This window comes from Ziziphus jujuba, chromosome 6, assembly GCF_031755915.1.
Source record: "Ziziphus jujuba cultivar Dongzao chromosome 6, ASM3175591v1".
Classification (NCBI taxonomy): domain Eukaryota; kingdom Viridiplantae; phylum Streptophyta; class Magnoliopsida; order Rosales; family Rhamnaceae; genus Ziziphus; species Ziziphus jujuba.
In genome coordinates, this window is record NC_083384.1 from 3,614,403 (window position 1) to 3,636,035 (window position 21,633).

Sequence of the window (21,633 nt, forward strand, 5' to 3'; positions counted from 1 at the left end):
ATGTATTGAACCCATAAAGCATTGGAACCATTTTATGCTTCCCGGACTCAAAAAATGTACCAAAATCGTCACCTGAGTTCGTACCAGTCTCCAGCGCTTGTATCCGCAAAACAGGTCTTGGTTCTTTGGTCATGATCATTCCTTCTTGATTATGATTTATCCTTTGAATAAGCACAGCAAGGTTATCCTTGAACGTCTTGGCTCTTGCTCCAGTGATTGGTCCCACCTTCATCCGTAACGGATCGGCACCCCAGCGGGTTATCGGTTGTACTGGTTTGAGCGGATTCGCATCATTCCCCTCCTCTTGAAAAGGATTTGTCCTCAAATTGAAGTCATCACCTGCACCAAAAGGAGATAAACAAGCAACATTAAATGTAGCACTAACACTATACTCACCCGGTAGATCAAGTTTGTAGGCATTGGCGTTTATCCTCTCCAAAACTTGAAATGGTCCATCGCCCCTCGGCATGAGTTTGGATTTCCTTTGTTCAGGAAACCTTTCTTTACTTAAATGCAGCCACACCCAATCTCCAGGTTCAAGCACCATTGATTTTCAGCCTTGATTAGCCACCTTTGCATATTGCTCGGTCCTCCTCTCAATGTTTGCCAATGTCTTCTCATGAATCTGCTTTACAAAATCAGCTTTTTGTTTTCCATCTAGATTAGCACGCTCACTTAAAGGTAAAGGTGTTAAATCTAATGGAGTCAAAGGATTAAAACCATAAACAATTTCAAATGGAGTAAATTTAGTTGCTGAATGTAAAGACCTATTATATGCAAATTCAACATGTGGCAAACATTCTTCCCAAGTTCTTAAATTTCTACTAATTAATGCTCTCAACAATGCAGACAATGTTCTATTTACTACTTCGGTTTGTCCATCAGTTTATGGATGACAAGTAGTTGAAAATAAAAGCTTAGTACCTAACTTAGCCCACAAAGTTTTCCAAAAATAGCTTAAGAACTTAGCATTCCTATCCGAAACAATAGTTCTTGGCATTCCATGCAATCTCACAATTTCATTGAAAAATAAATTAGCAATATTGGATGCATCATCAGTTTCGTTACATGCAATAAAATATGCCATCTTAGAAAATCTATCTACTACAACAAATATTGAATCCTTACCTGTCCTTGACCTAGGCAAACCAAGAATAAAATCCATAGACAAATCTACCCAAGGATAGGTAGGAATCAGTAAAGGCTTGTACAATCCATGCGGCTTCAAAGTTGATTTTGTTTTTCAGCACTTCAAACATCTTTCACAAATTCTTTCAACATCTCTCCTTATGTTAGGCCAATAAAAATGTTCTTGCAGCAAGGATAAAGTTTTTAAAACACCAAAATGACCCATTAAACCACCCCCATGTCCTTCCCGAACCAATAATTCCCTAATGCTACAATTAGGCACACAAAGTTTGTTTTCCTTAAACAAATATCCCTCAAATATGTAAAATTTATTAAATCCATGTTTCAAATAGGTTCTAAAAATTTCTCCAAAGTCACTATCATGCTCATAAAGTTCTTTCAATTGTTCAAATCCAAACAATCTAGCTTCTAAGGTAGAAAAGAGTACATACCTTTGGGTCACATATGGAAAGGTTTCAATAAATTCAATCCACTGGACATGCCTTCGGTTGAGCTTTCCTTGACCCTTGATATACTTCAAAGACTCATGATCCATATGAATCATAAACTCTTTTGGCATGAGATAATGCTGCCACATCTCCAAAGCCCTCGCCAAAGCATACCTCTCCTTGTCATAAGTTGGGTAGTTTAGGGCAGCTCCATTTCATTTTTCACTAAAGTAGGCTATGGGTCTTCCTTCTTGCATTAAGACAGCTCCAATACCTACACCCGAAGCATCACACTCAATTTTAAAAGTCTTAGAAAAATTTGTCAAAACTAATAAAGGTGCATTACACAATTTTTCTTTCAATAGATTAAAAGATTTTTCTTCTACTTCCCCCCATTTAAAGCCGACATTCTTCTTGACAACTTCATTCAATGGTGCTGCTATGGTACTAAAATCCTTAACAAATCTTCTATAAAAGCTTGCCAAGCCATGAAAGCTCCTCACTTAGGTGATAGAAGTAGGAACCGGCCACTTTTGAATTGCTTGCACCTTAGCTTGGTCAACTTTGATTCCTACAGCACTTACTACAAATCTTAGAAACACAAGCTCATCTTTGCAAAAATCACATTTTTTTAATGTTAGCAAACAATCTTTCCTTTCTAAGAACTTGCAAAACTTGCCTAAGTTGATCCACATGGTCATCCAAATTTCGTCTATATATTAGAATGTCATCAAAATAAACAACCACAAATTTACCAATAAATGGACGCATTACATGATTCATAAGCCTCATGAAAGTACTAGGTGCATTAGATAATCCAAAAGGCATAACTAACCATTCATACAGCACATATTTAGTTTTGCATGCGGTTTTCCATTCATCTCCTTCTTTCATCCTAATTTGATGATAACCACTCCTAAGATCAAATTTTGTAAACATGCAAGCACCATGCAACTCAACAAACATATCATCTAATCTAGGATTGGGATGTCTATATTTGATAGTAATGTTATTTATAGCCCTACAATCAACACACATTCTCCATGTACCATCTTTTTTTGGCACTAACAAAATAGGTACAGCACATGGATTTAAACTCTCACGAATATAACCTTTGTCAAGTAAATCACTTACCTGTTTTTGCAGCTCCTTTGTTTCTTTAGGATTGCTCCTATAAGCTGGTCTATTTAGCATGGCAGCCCCTGGAACAAAGTCAATTTGATGTTCTATCCCTCGAATAGGTGGTAGTCCACTTGAAAATTTCATTTGGGAAGACATCTCCAAATTCCTTCAAAAGAGAAATCATTGAACTTGGCAATTCAAGTTCTTCAAAGTTAGTTTGATCATTAATATAATTTTCTTTATAAATCATGACCAGAAAAGGTTTCTTACACTCAATAACCTTATTAATATCCCCTAAACTCAAATAAAAGTTGCTAGTTGACCTTTCTTTTCTTTCTTTTTCTTTTTCCCCCTTGAATTTTCGCAAACCTTTGGATTTTCCTTCCTTCTCCAAGCTCTATGGTTTGCCACTTTCTTTCCCCTCTCTTTCAGTTTTTATTTGATCTTTCCACTCAATATGAGTCTTATAAACCTTACCTTGACCAGCAACCTCAATCTTACCTCCTTGAAAGGATGGTGAAGCCGTTGGTGCCATACTTGCTTTTTTCTTAAGCTTTTCAGCTTCTCGCCTTTGTTGCATTGGTAATTGGTCTTTGTAAACCTCTTTAGGAGATAATGGTTCCAACTTGACCTTCTTTCCTTTAAAGCTGAAAACAATACTATTTTCTCGACCAAAATGAGTAGCATCTTTATCAAATTGCCATGGTCTACCTAATAGTATATGTCCAGCAATCATGGGTACAATATCACATAAAACTACATCCTCATATCTACCTATATTAAATTTTACTTTGGCTTGTTTGTTTACTTTCATCTCACCATTATCATTAAGCCATTGTAATCTATATGGTTCAGGATGTTTTATTGTTTTTAAGCCCAATTTATCAACTACAAGGTTACTTATTACATTAGTACAACTCCCACTATCTACAATCATGCTATAAATTTTACCTTGTATTTCACAACGAGTGTGGAAGATGTTCTCTCGTTGAATTTGTTCTTCATCCTTGTAAACAGCAAGTACCCTCCTTGAGACCAAATTTAGCTCAACATTTGATGTGTTTAATGGTTTGGCCTCATCATCAAGTCCTTCATCTACTTGTTCGATTTCAGCCTCACTAGCCTCACTCTCGGATTCCACCTCTCCATTACCCTTAATTACCATTATCCTTCTATTCGGGCATTGGCTGGCTATATGTCCTCTTCCTTAGCACTTGAAACAAATAATTTCTCTTGACTTTTGAGGTTTAGGTTCAGATTTTACCTCACCTTTAATGGCTTGGGTAGATTTGGTTTTAAATTCTCTTCTCCGCCGGTTGGTAGCTTCTTCACCAAGTTTCGGCTTCAGCTTGCTTTCATAAGTGGAATTGTTTTTCCAGCCACTTGAACTTGTCCTTCCACTGCTAGAAACTCCTCCAAACCGTGTGCTAACACCCCTCCTCTTGAATTGGTTCTCAAGCTTAATTGCTACATGCAACATATCCCCCAATTCCAAGTATTGTTGTAATTCAAAATGGTTGGCAATGTCACGGTTTAACCCTCCAAGAAATCTTGCCATTGTTGCCTCCCTATCCTCCCTCATGTTTAACCTCATCATGAGCATCTCCATCTCTTTGTAATAATCCTCCACGGACTTAGTTCCTTGAGATAAAGATTGAAGCCTTTGATGCGACAACCTATGGTAATGGGATGGCACAAACCGTTTCCTCGTGGCTCCTTTCATTTGACGCCATGTCGAGATTAAATCATCACCAACTCTCCTTCTGGTATTTTGCTCATTGGTCCACCATTTGAGGGTATAATTTCCAAACTCCACTGCTGCCAACTTCGCCTTCTTACCTTCCGAATAGTTGTGGCAGTCAAAAATCATCTCCGTTTTTTCTTCCCACTCCAAATAAGCTTCGGGATCACTCTTACCCATAAAAGGTGGGATGTTAACCTTGATATTTCTCAAATAATCATCTGTATCTTCCCTCCTATATCTTCCATGGCCAGCTCTATCTTGGACAGCAAAAGTTTCATCCATACCTTCCTCAAAGTCTCCACCGAATAGCTCCTCATCAAATTCCTCTCTCAGTCTCTCGCAACCTCCTCATCCTCCATGGAATTCTAGCTTATTTCTTGTGTTTGGCATTCCTTGTGAGGCTTCTAGCCTTCCCATTCTTTGATTCATATGCTCAACTTGAGCACTAACCCTCTGTATTGACTCCAAAACAGCTCTCATGTCCACTTGGTCTCCACTCCCGGTAGCTCGAGCATCGCCATGGAATGCTACGGACTCTTCCTCATTGATCCTCAAGGGTGGATCTCCTCTTCTTATTCTAGAATCTTCCATGTTAGTAAAATACCGCAAAAATCAAATAAATCCTCACAATATTCACTCCCTCACGTGTTTCACTCAAACAAGGTCTCGACACTCGTGTTTGCACACTAGTTCCGGCTTTTACCCTCTTTTAAGCTCACACTCTCTTGCCTTTTTTTCACTCAAAGAATTATCTCAAAGTTCTAATTAAAACACCCACAAAACAGAAATTAGATCACTAGTAGTTGGCTGAAACTATACTTCCTTTCCTAATCTAAGTTTGATTAATTAATTCCTTTATATTAAATTAGGAATTAATTAATTTACAATGGAAAGAATAAAATAAAAACCTTCCTAAAGTTATTTTTCCAGAAAATAAATAAATAACAGCCAAAAAGTAATGGTAGTTTCCTAAAACAAAAAGTAAAAACAAATTAGGAAACTAAAAATGCTAGCCTTTTTGATCAAGTTGACTTTGATCAATCTTTCACCTCTTTGAGCTCCAAATTAGCTTCTAGATGCTCTGTAGGATGCCAAATAAGCTGAATATGAAGTCCACACGTTGCCCATGCTTGGAAAAATAAGAAAAGGCTAATATAGTAAAATATAGTAAAGCCAGCAAGCAATACAGCAAATTCGGCCAAATTGTTGAAGCTATCCGTACAAGCCCTTTTTGATTGCATTTGAGGCTGCTTTAACTTGATTCCATGACCTCTTAGGCATATGTATTGAACCTATAAAGCATTGGAACCATTTCATGCTTCCCAGACTCCAAAAATGTACCAAAACCGTCACCCGGGTCCGGACCAGTCTCCAGCGCTTGTATCAGCAAAACAGGTCTTGGTTCTTTGGTCATGATCATTCCTTCTTGATTATGATTTATCCTTGGAATAAGCACAGAAAGGTTATCCTTGAACTTTTTGGCTTGTGCTCTAGTGATTGGTCCCACCTTCATCCGTAATGGATCGGCATCCCAGCGGGTTGTCTGTTGTACGGGTTCGAACGGATTCGCATCACCTTCCTTGGAGTGCAAAAATATCATCCAATTCTTCCACTAGATTGTCTTCAAAATTATCTTCCTGAAATCCTACTCTAGGCTGACCATGATGTCCTCATCCTAGACGTCAACCTCAATGTAATTCCACCCTTGGATTCGATCCACCTTGTGATGTTTCTAACCTGTCCATCATTTGATCTAGTTGATCAAAATGAGCATTCATCCTTTGAAGTTGTTCCAAGACTACCATTATGTCGAAAGGTTCACCTCCAATTCCTGTTGCTCTGGAGTCACACTTGAACCCTACTAATTCTTCTTCATTAATTCTAAATGAGCCATCTCCTCTCCTCATCCTTGAATCTGCCATGTTAGTATAAACTTATCAACAAACAGCAACAAAAAGCAAGCAAATATCAAGTGAATTGATAAAACCTTGTCTTAGCCTAACTTACCAAAAATAAGATAATTCAACAAGTAATTTTTGAAATCAATAAGAAACTGCCTAGAATATTAAGAAACCAATAATTTAAGGATAAAATTTAGGAAAGATATCCAAGCAACAAACAAGAACAATTTTGAACAAAATATGGAATAGTTGTTTGTTGTAGTTCTTGTGATTTAAGTCTTTGTATCAAATCCTTTACCAATTATGATCCAAACAATTTTAGCACTTAAAATTCAATTTTCGAGCAACCAAATATTGAATATATAGGCAACAACTCAGCAACTCCAATAATTTTCCAGCAAACAAATTCGAACTCCAAACTTCAACTAAAAACCGGCCTTTTACAATTTTTATTTTTTTTTATCTTCGGCTTTTTTTTTTTTATCTACTCACAGAATATAAACACAACTATAGTAGCAAAAATCAACACCAAAAATTGCAATTCCAGCACCAAATCCAAGACCACACTCCAAACAAAAACAAATTGCACAATTTGTAGGATTTGTGCAATATGCTTCCAAACTTCTTCTTCTTTTTTTTTTAATATATGAATGCAAATAAAAATTAACAATAAACCAAATTAATAAGAACAATGATGAAAAACAACTAACAAACTAGGAAGCAAAATACGGTAAAACAAAGAAACCTAATTTGACTAGGAAATTTTATTTTATTTTTAAGGCAGAACATGTACAAAGTAAGAATAATCTTAACCTAATGCAAAAATTGCCAATTAATGCCAAAAAAAAAAGATATATCAAATCTAAACAAAATTCGGCTCATATTAGCCCGGATCGACAAATTAAGTTCAAGTTCTTATGGTCACCTCAACCCCTAATCAACCTATGACTAGAAACCTTGGTATATGATGAAGATACCACAATAGGTGTTGGATGTTCTATTGATAAGTGATGTGATTCCGTCCGAGCCCGCTCCACCGATAACCTGCTGGGGTGCTGACTCGACACGGATGAAGACTAGGCCAATCACAAGAGCTCAAATTAATAGATTTAAGGACAACCTGGGAGTATTTATACAGGGGGTAATCAATCTCAACAGAGCTTGTCCATACTTGAAGATACAAAGCCTATTCTAAGCATCCAAGTGGTGGAAGCCGATACGGACCCAGGTGACGGTTTTGGTACATTTTTGGAGTCCGGGAAGCATGAAATGGTTCCAATGCTTTATGGATTCAATACATATGCCTAAGAGGTCATGGAATCAAGTTAAAGCAGCCTCAAATGCAATCAAAAAGGGCTTGTACGGGCAGCCTCAACAATTTGGCCGAATTTGTTGTATTGCTTGCTGGCTTTACTGTATTTTACTGTATTAGCCTTTTCTTATTTTTTCAAGCATGGGCAACGTGTGGGAGTTCATATTCAGCTTATTTGGCATCCTAAAAATCATCTAGAAGCTGATTTGAAGCTCAAAGAGGTCAAAGATTGATCAAAGTCAACTTGATCAAAAAGGCTAGCATTTTTAGTTTCCTAATTTGTTTTTACTTTTTGTTTTAGGAAACTACCATTACTTTTTGGCTTTTATTTATTTATTTTCTGGAAAAATAACTTTAGGAAGCTTTTTATTTTATTCTTTCCATTATAAATTAATTAATTCCTAATTTAATATAAAGGAATTAATTAATCAAACTTAGATTAGGAAAGGAAGTATAGTTTCAGCCAACTAGGTTTCTTTATGTGTGGTGGCTGGTTTTCTTTATGTTCTAGGGTTTTATTTCATGGCTTTGTAGCCTATTTAAAGGCTTAGTTATCAATAAGAATAAAACTTTGATTTGATAAAGAAAATACTTGTGAGATTAATTATCTCTTTGTTCTTTGAGAACACCTAAAACACCATTAGAGAATTGGTTGTTTTCGCTTGACTTATCAATAGGTTTTCCATCCCCTATTGTGGCGTCTACATTATACCAAGGTTTCTAACCACATGTTGGTTAGGGGTTGAGGTCAATTCCATTAGAACCTAAACTTAATGAAGATCCGGGCTAATATAATACGGGTTTAGGAGCAGGTTGTCCTAGGTTCGTATCATTTGGTATCAGAGCTAAATTTTGTTCAGGTTTGATCTATCTTTATTTGCTTTATTTGTTTTTGTGTTATTCTGGAATTTTAGCATTAGGTTAAGGTTGCATCCATCCTATACATGTTCAGCATTTAAAAAAAAAAAAAAAATTCATTCCTAGTTGATTTAGGATTTCCTAGTTTTATCGTATTTTTGTTTCCTAGTTTGTTGGTTGTCTTTTATCATTGTTCTTGTTAATTTGGTTTTTGTTGATTTTTCTTTGCTGTTTTAGTCTTAAATATTTGCATTCATATATTAAAAAAAAAAAAAACAAGAAAAAAAAAGTTTGCAGCAACATTTAAAAAAAATAATAATAATAACTGCACATTTTGTTTATTTGGAGGTCACGGGTTTGGTGTTTGTTTTGGATTTGGAATTGCAATTTTAGTACTTACTCTTGCTACTGAAGTTTTTTATGTCCTGTGAGTGAAAAAAAAAAAAAAAGAAGAGGCAAAGCCGGATAAAAAAAAATAAATAAATAAATAAAAATATTTCGGCTTGTTGGAGTTTGATTTGTTTGCTGGGAATTTGTTGGAGCTGCTGGTTTTTTTGTTTATTTATTCAATATTTGAATTGCTGGGAAATTATTTTTGCTGCTGGATATTTGGATTTTGGGTGCTTAAATTATTTGGATTAAAATCAGTTAAAGGATTTGATACAAAACTTGAATTACAAAGAACAACAACCAACAACTATTCTATATTTTTGTTCCATTTGATTCTTGTTCATATTTGAATTTCTTTTCCTGGAATTTTATTCTTGAACTCATAATCTAATACCATCTGGTGCAGTTTTCAAAAATTCCAACGTGTTTCCATTATTTTGTGTTTTCTTGTCTAGAAAACCGAAAAATTAGGATTTGTTGGATTCTTTCGGTATTGCCTACTTTTTGCTACTGTTTTGTTGATAAGTTTAATTAAAACATATTAGTGATCTAATTGCTGTTTTGTGGGTGTTTTAATTAGAACTATGAGATAATTCATTGAGTGGAAAAAGGCAAGATTGTGTGAGCTTAAAAGAGGGTAAAAGCCGAAACTAGTGTGCAAGCACGAGTGTCAAGACCTTGTTTGAGTGAAACACGTGAGGGAGTGAATATTGTGAGGATTTATTTTATTTTTACAGTATTTTAATAACATGGCAGATTCTAGAATAAGAAAAGGAGATCCACCTTTGAGGATCAATGAGGAGGAGTCCGTAGCATTCCATGGCGATGCCCGAGCTACCGGGAGTGGAGACCAAGTGGACATGAGAGCTGTTTTGGAGTCAATACAGTGGGTTAGTGCTCAAGTTGAGCATGTGAATCAAAGGATGGGAAGACTAGAAGTTTCAAAAGGAATGCCGAACACAAGAGATAGGCAAGAATTCCATGGAGGACGAGGTCGAGGTCGAGGAGGTCGTGAGAGACCGAGAGAGGAATTTGAGGAGGAGAATTTCGGTGGAGACTTTGGGAAAGGCATGGACGAAAACTTTGCTGTCCAAGAGAGAGCTGGCCGTGGAAGATATAGGAGGGAAGAAACAGATGACAATCTTAGCAATATCAAGATCAACATCCCACCATTCATGGGAAAAAGTGACCCCGAAGCATATTGGAGTGGGAAGAAAAAATGGATATGATATTTGACCGCCATAATTATTCAGAGGCTAAGAAGGTGAAATTGGCAGCAATGGAGTTTGGCCATTATGCACTTCAATGGTGGACCAATGAGCAAAACACCCGAAGGAGAGTTGGTGATGACTTGATTACTACATGGTGACAAATGAAAGGAGCCATGCGGAAGCGATTCGTACCATCACACTATCATAGGTTGCTGCATCAAAGACTTCAATCTTTATCTCAAGGACATGGATCCATGGAGGATTATTACAAGGCGATGGAGATACTTATGATGAGATTGAACTTGAATGAAGATAGGGAAGCAACCATGGCAAGGTTTCTTGATGGTTTGAATCGTGAAATAGCCAATCAACTAGAATTGCAACAATATGTGGAATTGGAGGAGATGTTGCATGTGGCTATTAAATTAGAGCATCAATTCAAGAGGAGGGGTGTAAGATCATGGTTTGGAGGTGTTTCCAACAGTGGAAGGTCCAATTCAAGTGGCTGGAGGAACAATCCCATCTATGAAAGCAAGCCAAAGCCGAAAGTCAAAGAAGAAAGTTCAAACTGGCCAAGGAAGGAGACTAGAATCAAATCTGTCCAAGCACCAAAGAATGAGGTAAAATTAGATCCTAAACCTTCTAGAACTCATGATGTTGTGTGTTTTAAGTGCCAGGGAGGAGGACACATTGATAGCCAATGCCCGAATACAAGAATCATGGTGTTAAAGGGCAATGACGAGCTAGAATCGGAATGTGAAGAAAGTGAGGATGAAGCCAAGCAAGAGGAGGAGGACTTGAAGGATGAACTCGAAACCTTGCCAGCATCCAATGATGAATTAAACTTGCTTTCTAGGAGAGTATTTGCTGCATACAAAGATGAGGATGAAATTCAAAGAGAGAACATCTTCCACACCCGATGTGAAATTCAAGGTAAGATTTGTAGTATGATTATTGATAATGGAAGTTGTACAAATGTAATTAGTAACATTGTAGTTGATAAATTAGGCTTAATAACTATTAAACATCCAGAACCTTATAGATTACAATGGCTTAATGATGGTGGTGAAATAAAAGTGAATAAACAAGCCAAAGTAAAATTTAATATAGGTAGATATGAGGATGTAGTTTTATGTGATATTGTACCCATGATTGCTGGACATATACTATTAGGTAGACCATGGCAATTTTATAAAGATGCTACTCATTTTGGTCGAGAAAATAGTATTGTTTTCAGGTTTAAAGGGAAGAAGGTTAAGCTGTAACCATTATCTCCTAAAAAGGTTTACAAAGACCAATTACAAATGCAACAAAGGAGAGAAGCCGAAAAGCTCAAGGAAAAAGCAAGTATGGCACCAACGACTTCACCATCCTTTCAAGAAGGTAAGAATGAGGTTGCTGATCAAGGTAAGGTTTCTAAGACTCATATTGAGTGGAAAGATCAAAGAAAGTGGCAAACCCGAGAGCTTGGAGAAGGAAGGGAAATCCGAAGGTTTGCGCCAATCCAAGGGGGAAAAAGAAAAAGAAAGAAAAGAAAGGTCAACTAGCAACTTTTATTTGAGTTTAGGGGATATTAATAAGGTTATTAAGTTTAAGAAACCTTTGCTGGTCATGATTTATAAAGATAATTATTTTAATGATCAAACTAACTTTGAAGAACTTGAATTGCCAAGTTCAATTATTTCTCTTTTGAAGGAATTTGGAGATGTCTTCCCAAATGAAATTCCAAGTGGACTACCATCCAATCAAGAGGGAAAAGGTGAGCTTGTTGTCCAAGGTAAGTCTTCTAATACTCAGGTTGTGTGGAAAATTTTTAATAAAACCAAGAGTGAGAAATTTGGTGCAAAAGCCGAGAGTGAGGAAGGTGAGATGGCCGTGAGCGAGAAAGGAAAAGGAAGACAAGAAAGGAAAAATATAAATTTTTATCTTAGCATTTGTGATGTTAATAAAGTAATTATGAATAAGAAATCATTGCTGACCATGAATTTTAAAGATACTTATTTAAAGATATCTTTATTTCATCGAACTTTATCTGCATTGTTGAGAGCTCTACTTAGTGGCAATTTGAAAATTTGGGAAATATTGATTGCTAACTTTAAAAAGTGTAATTTTTACCATAATGAGCATTTATTTCTAGATTTTGTTGTAATAGTGTTTGACACAGGAGAATAGGTTTGGTTGCACTTACGAAAGGAAAGGTTTCCTAATCAAAGAAAGTCAAAGCTCATGCAGCCTATGGATGGACCTTTTCAAGTTTTGGAGCCGAATAACAAGAATGCCTACAAGCCTAATTTACCGGGTGAGTATAACATGAGTGCTGCATTTAATGTTGCTGATTTAACTCCTTTTGCTACAGGTGATGATCTTGATATGAGGACAAATCCTTTTCAAGAGGAGGGGAATGATATGATTCCGCCGGAGCCCACTCCACCGATAACCTGCTGGGGTGCTGACTCGACACGGATGAAGATTAGGCCAATCACAAGAGCTCAAATTAAGAGATTTAAGGACAACCTGGGAGTATTTATACAGGGGTAATCAATCTCAACAGAGCTTGTCCATACTTGAAGATACAAAGCCTATTCTAAGCACCCAAGTGGTGGAAGCCGATACGGACCCGGGTGACGGTTTTGGTACATTTTTGGAGTCCAGGATGCATGAAATGGTTCCAATGCTTTATGGGTTCAATAAATATGCCTAAGAGGTCATGGAATCAAGTTAAATCAGGCCTCAAATGCAATCAAAAAGGGCTTGTACGGGCAGCCTCAACAATTTGGCCGAATTTGCTGTATTGCTTGCTGGCTTTACTGTATTTTACTGTATTAGCCTTTTCTTATTTTTCCAAGCATGGGCAACGTGTGGGACTTCATATTCAGCTTATTTAGCATCCTAAAAATCATCTAGAAGCTGATTTGAAGCTCAAAGAGGTCAAAGATTGATCAAAGTCAACTTGATCAAAAAGGCTAGCATTTTTAGTTTCCTAATTTGTTTTTACTTTTTGTTTTAGGAAACTACCATTACTTTTTGGCTTTTATTTATTTATTTTCTGGAAAAATAACTTTAGGAAGCTTTTTATTTTATTCTTTCCATTATAAATTAATTAATTCCTAATTTAATATAAAGGAATTAATTAATCAAACTTAGATTAGGAAAGGAAGTATAGTTTCAGCCAACTAGGTTTCTTTATGTGTGGTGGCTGGTTTTCTTTATGTTCTAGGGTTTTATTTCGTGGCTTTGTAGCCTATTTAAAGGCTTAGTTATCAATAAGAATAAAACTTTGATTTGATAAAGAAAATACTTGTGAGATTAATTATCTCTTTGTTCTTTGAGAACACCTAAAACACCATTAGAGAATTGGTTGTTTTAGCTTGACTTATCAATAGGTTTTCCATCCCCTATTGTGGCGTCTACATTCTACCAATGTTTCTAACCACATGTTGGTTAGGGGTTGAGGTCAATTCCATTAGAACCTGAACTTAATTAAGATCCGGGCTAATATAATACGGGTTTAGGAGCAGGTCGTCCTAGGTTCGTATCAATAAGTCAAAACTAAAACACGTGTTTTAGGTGTTCAAAGAGAACAAAGAGAATTTTTTGTCATAAGTTTTTATGTTAAATATTAAAGGTGCTTTCTCATTGAAAAATCAGCCCTTAAATAGGCTAAAGTCCCAAATAATAAACCCTAACTTTCTAGGTAAAATTCGACCTCAAGGAATTAGGAAACAAAGGTGGCCAAATTTTTAATGCTTTCCTAAACTAATTTGGATTAATTAATTCCCTTATTTTGAATTAGAAATTAATTAATTTACAATTGAAATAATAAAATAATAACTTTCCTAAGTTAATTTTTCCAGAAAAATAATTAAATAAAACCAAAATAAAAGCTAGTTTCCTAAAACAAAAAGTCAAACTCAAATTAGGAAACTAGTTGACTAGTTTGACAACTAAGCGATCTTTGACCAATTTTCAGCTTGTAAAGGCTCCAAATTACCTCCCATATTCCATGTAGAATGACAAATAGGATTAATAATGATTCCCATATGTTTCCCTTGATTGGAACAAAGAGAAAATGCCAAATCAACAAAATATAGCAAAGCCAGCGACAAATACACCAAAACATGCCAACAATCCCTTCCATTCGCAAATGGCTTTCTTGGATGCTTTTGCTTCTACCTTGACTTCATTCCATGACATCTTAGTCATATCAAGTGAATTCAAGAAGTGTTGAACATATTCCATGCTGTCCGCAATCCATAAATGCAATAAAACAACTACCCAGGTCCAACTCGGCCTCCACCATTTGGATGCATAAAACACATCTTGTATCTTCGGATATGGATAAACCCTTTTGTGAATTGATAACTCCCTATATGAATCCAGCTAGGTTGTCTTTAAATCTCTTAGCTTGTGCTCTAGTGATTGGTCCGGTCTTCATCTGTATTGGATTGGTACCCCAGCGGGTAGTCGGTTGTACAAGCACGGATGGATTCTCATCACCATCATAGACGAAGCCCCCTGATGAGTGAGCAAGTGATTCATCAGTGCTAAGATGAAGAAATGAATGCCAATCTCCAATGCCAACATTTGGTGGGTATGGAAAATTTCCAGTGCCACCGGACCAATCATGGTGCTAGCCCTTATACTTTATAATCTGTCTAGTGCCATTGAAAATTTGGCCCGACGTGGACAGACCACCAGTGGCCATTCCTTGGATCTGCTAGCTTAGTTACTATATTCTTAAGTATGTACCAAAGAAAATAGCTCAATTGTTCATTGCCTGTCAAAACTACATATCTATATATGCATATGCATATGTATATAGATATAGGAAATTTGTGCTGGTGTTGCACATCACGCATGAATTAGGCACATGACATATAGCTATAAATAAGTGGAAGCACAAGTAATTGGGCATTAAGTACTATATCAACATCTTACACACACACATATATTATTGTATATGCTTACAAATAAAAAACTTTGGATCTGCATTGTAGCTAGGTTGGGTAATTAATTCATTTAGTCAAAATTTTCACACCTTTCATACATCATAGTTTAAATTTACAATACAAAAAATTTTCCATTATTTTGAATAGGTTATTATGTTTATTACATGGATTTTTAATACGGTTTTGCTGAATTTATAATATATGGATTTTTATTTTTATTTTATATAGTTACGATCAAATGTTGTATTTTACAATTTTTTATTGAAAATTTGTTTTGGAAAAAACAAATCTTGGCCTGCAAGGCTCCACTCCTGGTTACATACATAAGAAGAAATGGCTCTTTAAATATTAGCAGACCAAAGGATAATACAATTTAACAATATTTCTTTTGAAAGACCATAGAATATCTTAAAAGTAACATAAACTCGCCATATCATAAAATATAATGGTACCAACCATACATACATACATACATACATATTCATCATTACTGCATAAGCTAGGCATCCTCAACATGCGATTAAATTGACATAAAAGGCCATGATAATATGCATATCATGGTATTTTATATTATTTTTAAACAAAGATTATACATACTGTGAATTAAAAATATACTAAAATAATACATTTTTTACTAAAATATCAATTATATACATACATACGTTGTTTCAGCAACTACAAATTATACATCTTTGTTATCAAAAAAAAATTCTATATGTCTTTCTTAATAAAGAACCAACTATAAAAAATGTACAGAAGATATATTTCATTTTTTGATCTTTTTTTTTCATATCTAAAATTAGATACAATACTTTTTGAGGTGATGGTTGCATTGTAAAATAATTTAATCACTTTGTATAAGTTTTTAAGATGGTTGCATCAACAAATTGGCTAATAAAATATGATACTAAGATTAATTAAATTAAAAAATTATGTTAAAATTAGTGCCAGAGAAGCAGTGCAATGCATGCATGTGAGCTATCATGACTAGTGCCCAAGAAAATGTATTAAAATTATGGTGTGCCAGTGTAGTAGGGGAGTGCATGCATGTGAGATGTGGTGATTAGTGTCCAAGAAAATATATCAGAATTTTTCTTCCATCACACACTGTGTCCCTTTTAATTTTTATAATAATGTTTCCTCATTTTTCAAATTTATAATTTTTAAATTATAAACATAAATAATTTATCAATTGAATCAATTTTATTTAACAATTTATACTATTTTAAACAATATATATATATATTATAAATAAAAATATATTAAAATAATATCCTTTTTAATGAAATATCAATTTCATACATATATATTCGCGGTTCAGGAACTAAAAATTATGCACTTCTACTATTAAAAAAAAATAATGATCTATATATCTTTGTTAACAAAGAAAAAAATATGCAAAAGATATATTTTATTTTTTGATATATTTTATTTTTGGTCGTCATATCTAAAATTAGATACAATACTTTTTCAATTGACAATTGCATGATTAAATTAATTTAATTAATTTGTATAAGTTCACGAGATAATTGAATTGCAATTAGCTAATAAAATATGATACTAAGAGTAATTAAATAAAAAAAAATTATTCACTCTAAAGCACTACTGACTCTTTAGTACTTCTTTTATGCTTATCGTGAGCAACTTAATTTCGAATTGGTATGTGATGTCATGGCACATGACATTAGCAATGTGGAAGACAAATTTAATACACGTGACATTTAATAATGGAGTGCCCGAGGAGCAGTGCAATGCATGCGTGTGAGGTGCCCAAGAAAATAGGTTAGAATTTTATTCCGTCTTACACTATGCTTCTTTTAATTATTTAAAATAATTTTCTTTTTATTTCACTATTCTAAATTTATAATTTTTTAAAGTTATAGACGTAAGTAGTTTATCTCATATAACCTTTTATACTATTTTTAAACAAAGAAAATACATATTGTAAATAAAAATATACTAAAATAATATATTTCTTACTAAAATATCAATTATATACGTACGCATATCGATTCAACAACCATAAATTATACATCTTTGTTATTCAACAAAAAAAAAATGATCTATAAAAACATAAAATGATAAGTTGTTTATAAAATTTAAAAGAAAAATTGAAAAATTATTTTAAATAAGCTATTATATTTATCGCATGTATTTTTATATGGCTTTGTTGAATTTAAAATATATGGTTTTTACTTTTATTTTTCCTTACGATCAAATATTGTATATTACAATTTTTTATTGTAACTTCTTTTTGAAAAAAAAATCATTACCCTCAAGGCTTCACCCCTAGTTACATACATAAGAAAAATTGACTCTCTAAATATTTGCAGACCTAGGATAACACAATTTAATAATATTTAATTTGAAAAACCATAGCATATCATAAAAATAACATAAAGTTGGTGTATCATAAACTATAATGGCACCATACATACATACATACATATTAATTATGGCTGCATCAGCTAGCCAAATTCAACATACGATAACATAAAAGGCCATGATAATATGCATATCATGGCATTATTCCACACACAATACACGCATGCATGCATGCTTATTACTTATATATATATATGACTAGTGCCAGCAAGCAACCTAGTTGTTGCTTTTGAACTGTGGAGAGAGTACTGCCCGAGTTAAAGAAGATAATGAACTATGTGTGTTATTTCATGTATTTAAGCTTTACAGAATGGATAGAATTTATAGAGATGTGCTTTTGAGCAAAGAAGGAAGTGATAATCAATAAGGAAGTTAATGAACATAAATTCAAAAATATTAAAAGAGGTCAACTAATGTCTTAAAGGCATTTTTTGTCGATGGAAATCTTGCAAGTCTTGCCATATGAGAAATCTCTTAGTGAATGTTGCTTTTTGGATGATTGAGCAATTGTAGCTGTGGATGACATTGATTCAGTGGATATATTTATGTTTGACTTCTCTTCTTCTTTATCGTGCCCCCAAAGCTTAGAGAAGGTGTTGTATGAACTCTAAGCTTATTCCTAAATAGTTTAAACACTGCTGCCGAAAGTGGCTTGATTTTTGTATTTGTAACTTGTACATATGAAAGGATATAACGACTGATGAGCTGTCCAACTGCTACTTTTTCTCTGACAAAGTGGTAATCAATATGAATGTGCTTCGTTTGTCCATGTAAAGTAGGATTAATGGTCATGCGTAAGGTACCTATGTTGTCACACAATAGGTCAGAATGTCTGTATAGGGTTATGCCAATGTCTCCTAGTAAGTAGGTGAGCCACATTATTTTTGTCATTGTTGTTGCCATCGCTTGATATTCAACCTCAGTGCTAGAACAAGCTATTGCTGGTTGCTTCTTGGAGGACCAGGAGATGCAATTTATGCCAAGAAAGATGTAGTAGCCACTCGTGCTTGGTCTTGGGGTTGGACAACCTATCCAATTGACATAGTAGTATCTTATCAAGCTAAAGGAACTTTGAGATAGAAAATGTAACCCATATGTGATGGTACCCTTGAGACATCTTAGTATTCTTTTAACTTCTCAAAGATTCAACACGGTGGGTTCTTAAAAGCTCTGGCAAGCATACCTGACAGTATGAGACATGTCTAATCTAGTGAAGGTAAGGTATTGTAGGCTACCAACAAGCTTACGATATTTAGTTGTGTCAACAAGATCATTATCATTTGTTTAAGTTGTTGTTTTGATAGCTAAAGGTGTTTTCATGGGAGCTGCTTCAAGCATTTTTTCACGAGATAGATCATGTATGTACTTTTTATGTATAAAAAACATGCGCCCTTGAAAATACCTTGCTTCTAGTCCAAGAAAATAATGCAATTTACCTCGGTCTTTAATGGTAGATTCTGCACCCATTTTATTAACCAAATCATTGATAATGTTAGAGTTGTTTCCTATTATTAAAAGATCATTGACATAAATTAATAATAACATAACAATATTAGAATTTTCAAACTCAAAGAGTGAAGAATTGGCCCTGTTACATATGAAGCCTAAAGAAATTAAAAATTAAGAAAGTCTATCACACCATGCTCGGGGGGCCTTTTTAAGGCCATACAATGATTTCCTTATAAGACACACATGTTGAGGATGAGATGAAGAGGTGAAACCTGGAGGTTGTTCCATATAGACATTTTCTTTAAGTTGGCCATGAAAAAAAGCATTCTTGATGTCTAGCTATTGAATTCTCTGCCTGCATGTAACAGCTATAGATTTAATCATTCTTATAGTGGTATGTTTGATTACAAGACTTTATTCATCAAAATCTTATCCTTCAATTTGTGTAAAGCCTTTGGCTATGAGATGAGCTTTGAACCTATCAACGGAACCATCTTCTTTATTCTTGGTTTTGTATACCTATTTCGTACCAACAACATTGATGTATGTCAGTCGTGGAACTAATTACCAAGTGTTATTATCATGCAAGGCTATGAATTCTTCTTGCATAGCTTAAAATCATTCAAGATTTTGAATGGGTGATTTCAATGTTTTTGGTTCTGCCGTTATGACATCAATGCCATTTAAGATGCTAGTTATAAGTTGGCCTTTAATTTTTGTCTTTTTATCATTTGATATGTATTAGTGTTTTATTCAACAGTTTGTTCATCTGTTGTCATGTCCTAATAAGCAATAGGATACTTAGATGGTTGGAAGCTAGATCAATTATTGATGTGTTCAATTGATTTGATAATGTTTCAGCTGTTATTTGATAGATATTATGAGATGTAGTTGGTGCTAATTCACTGTTTGCATGTGTTGGAGTTGTTAAAAGGTTTGGTCTTCTTGGTTTGCATGTGTTACATGGTATGAGTTTTCAGGTTTGTCTCTTGGTTCACAGTGTGTATTGGGTGTACATATGGGAGTTGAATTTCTTGGAGAAGAATCTGATATGGGGTTCCAAGGTGTGGTAAGTGGATAAAGGCAATCAAGAGCATTATGTCGTGTGTCTTCTAAGTTGTTTTCTGGAAATTTAACAGGCTTAAGATGTTTTTATGGGTTAATATTGGTAGATAAGTATGGAAAATATTGTTCATCAAAGACAACATGCCTGTTGATGTAGACTTGATTGGTTGTTGGATGGAAACAATGAAATCCTTTATGTTGTGAGCTGTATCCAATGAAGATGCAAAGAAGAGTTTTCTTTGAAAATTTATTTATTGCATAATTCCGAAAATAAGGATAGCACCTACAACAAAAGAGTCTCAAACTTTGATAATTTGGATGCCTTTTAAGTAGACGAAGATATGGGGTTCCAGTTTTTAAAACAGATGAAGGTAATATGTTAATGTGAAAAGTTGAAGTTAAGAAAGCCTGCACCCATAATTTCATGGGTACATTGCATGGAACATCATAGTTAAATCCATTTCCACCACATGCCTGTGTTTCCTTTTAGCAACCCCATTTTGTTCTGAGGTTTCTGGATAGGACGTTTGATGAACAATTGCATACTTACCTAAGTATTCCTTGAAAGCTGAAGATATAAACTTACCGCCTCCATCACTCTAAAGAATTTTAATTCATCTTTCGAATTGGTTCTCTACCATTCTTTGAAATTTACGGAAACATTTAAAACATTTTGATTTTTACACAAAGGAAATAGCCTAGTGTACCTGGAATAATCATCAATGAAAGTAATATACAAACAGTATTTTTGTGTTGAAAATGTTGGGGCTGGTCCCCAAATATCACAATGGATTTTTTCCAAAGGAAACAATGAAGTTTTATTAAATAAAGAGAAAGGAAGTTTGCAGCTCTTCCCTAATTGACAACTAGCACAAACACTGAACTTATTTGTCCAACTGGAAACATTAATAACATTATTGGAATGTAAAGTTTTTAAAGCCCTTAGAGTGGGATGTCCCAAGCATTGGTGCCAAAGATCTGCCGAGGTATTTGTTGCACTTAAAGCACGATGCGTTTCAGATGTGGGTCCTTTACCAGCCAAGCATTCCCACCTCTTCGTTAATGTGGGTCAATCTAACCCCATTCCATTAGTCCTTTACCATTTCCGAAGGAATAATCATATTTAGCTATTACAGACAAAGTGTGAAAGTTATAGTTCATATTACTATATATGCACGTGAAAATATATATATGTACTATACAAGGTGTACCAAATACAATAAGCTTACACTAAAAGGGAAAAAATAAAGAAAAACATTCTCTATTTCTGGGGTAGGGGGGACATGATTGTTGCCTATACCATCTAACTAATGTCCATCTCCATCTTTCAAAGTAGCAATCATCTCTAAAGATCCTAAACAATAATAAAAGAAAAGAATGAAATATATAGAGCATATATGATTGACCTTCTTCATTAATGATGTTTCTGCATCATGTTCCTTAGAATCATTGAGCTAAACATACTCAAAGCATGACCTTTGTCAAAAATCATTCAAGGAAAATAATTTATCAAAACCTAAAGGCATTTCCATTACAATTAGAAAGACTTGACACTGACTGTATTCAAGGCAGGTGCTACCATGACCTGAAATGCTAACTAAGGGGCTAAAAGAGTGGACAAAAAGCTACCAAACTCATGCATGTTTATAAGGGTAAAGCCAATAGAGGTA

General features: G+C 34.6%; 1 pseudogene; it reads left to right on the forward strand.

The window, feature by feature from the left end:
- The window catches only part of LOC125419355 (uncharacterized), a 109,123-nt pseudogene that overhangs the window by 15,043 nt on the left and 72,447 nt on the right, over positions 1-21,633 (forward strand).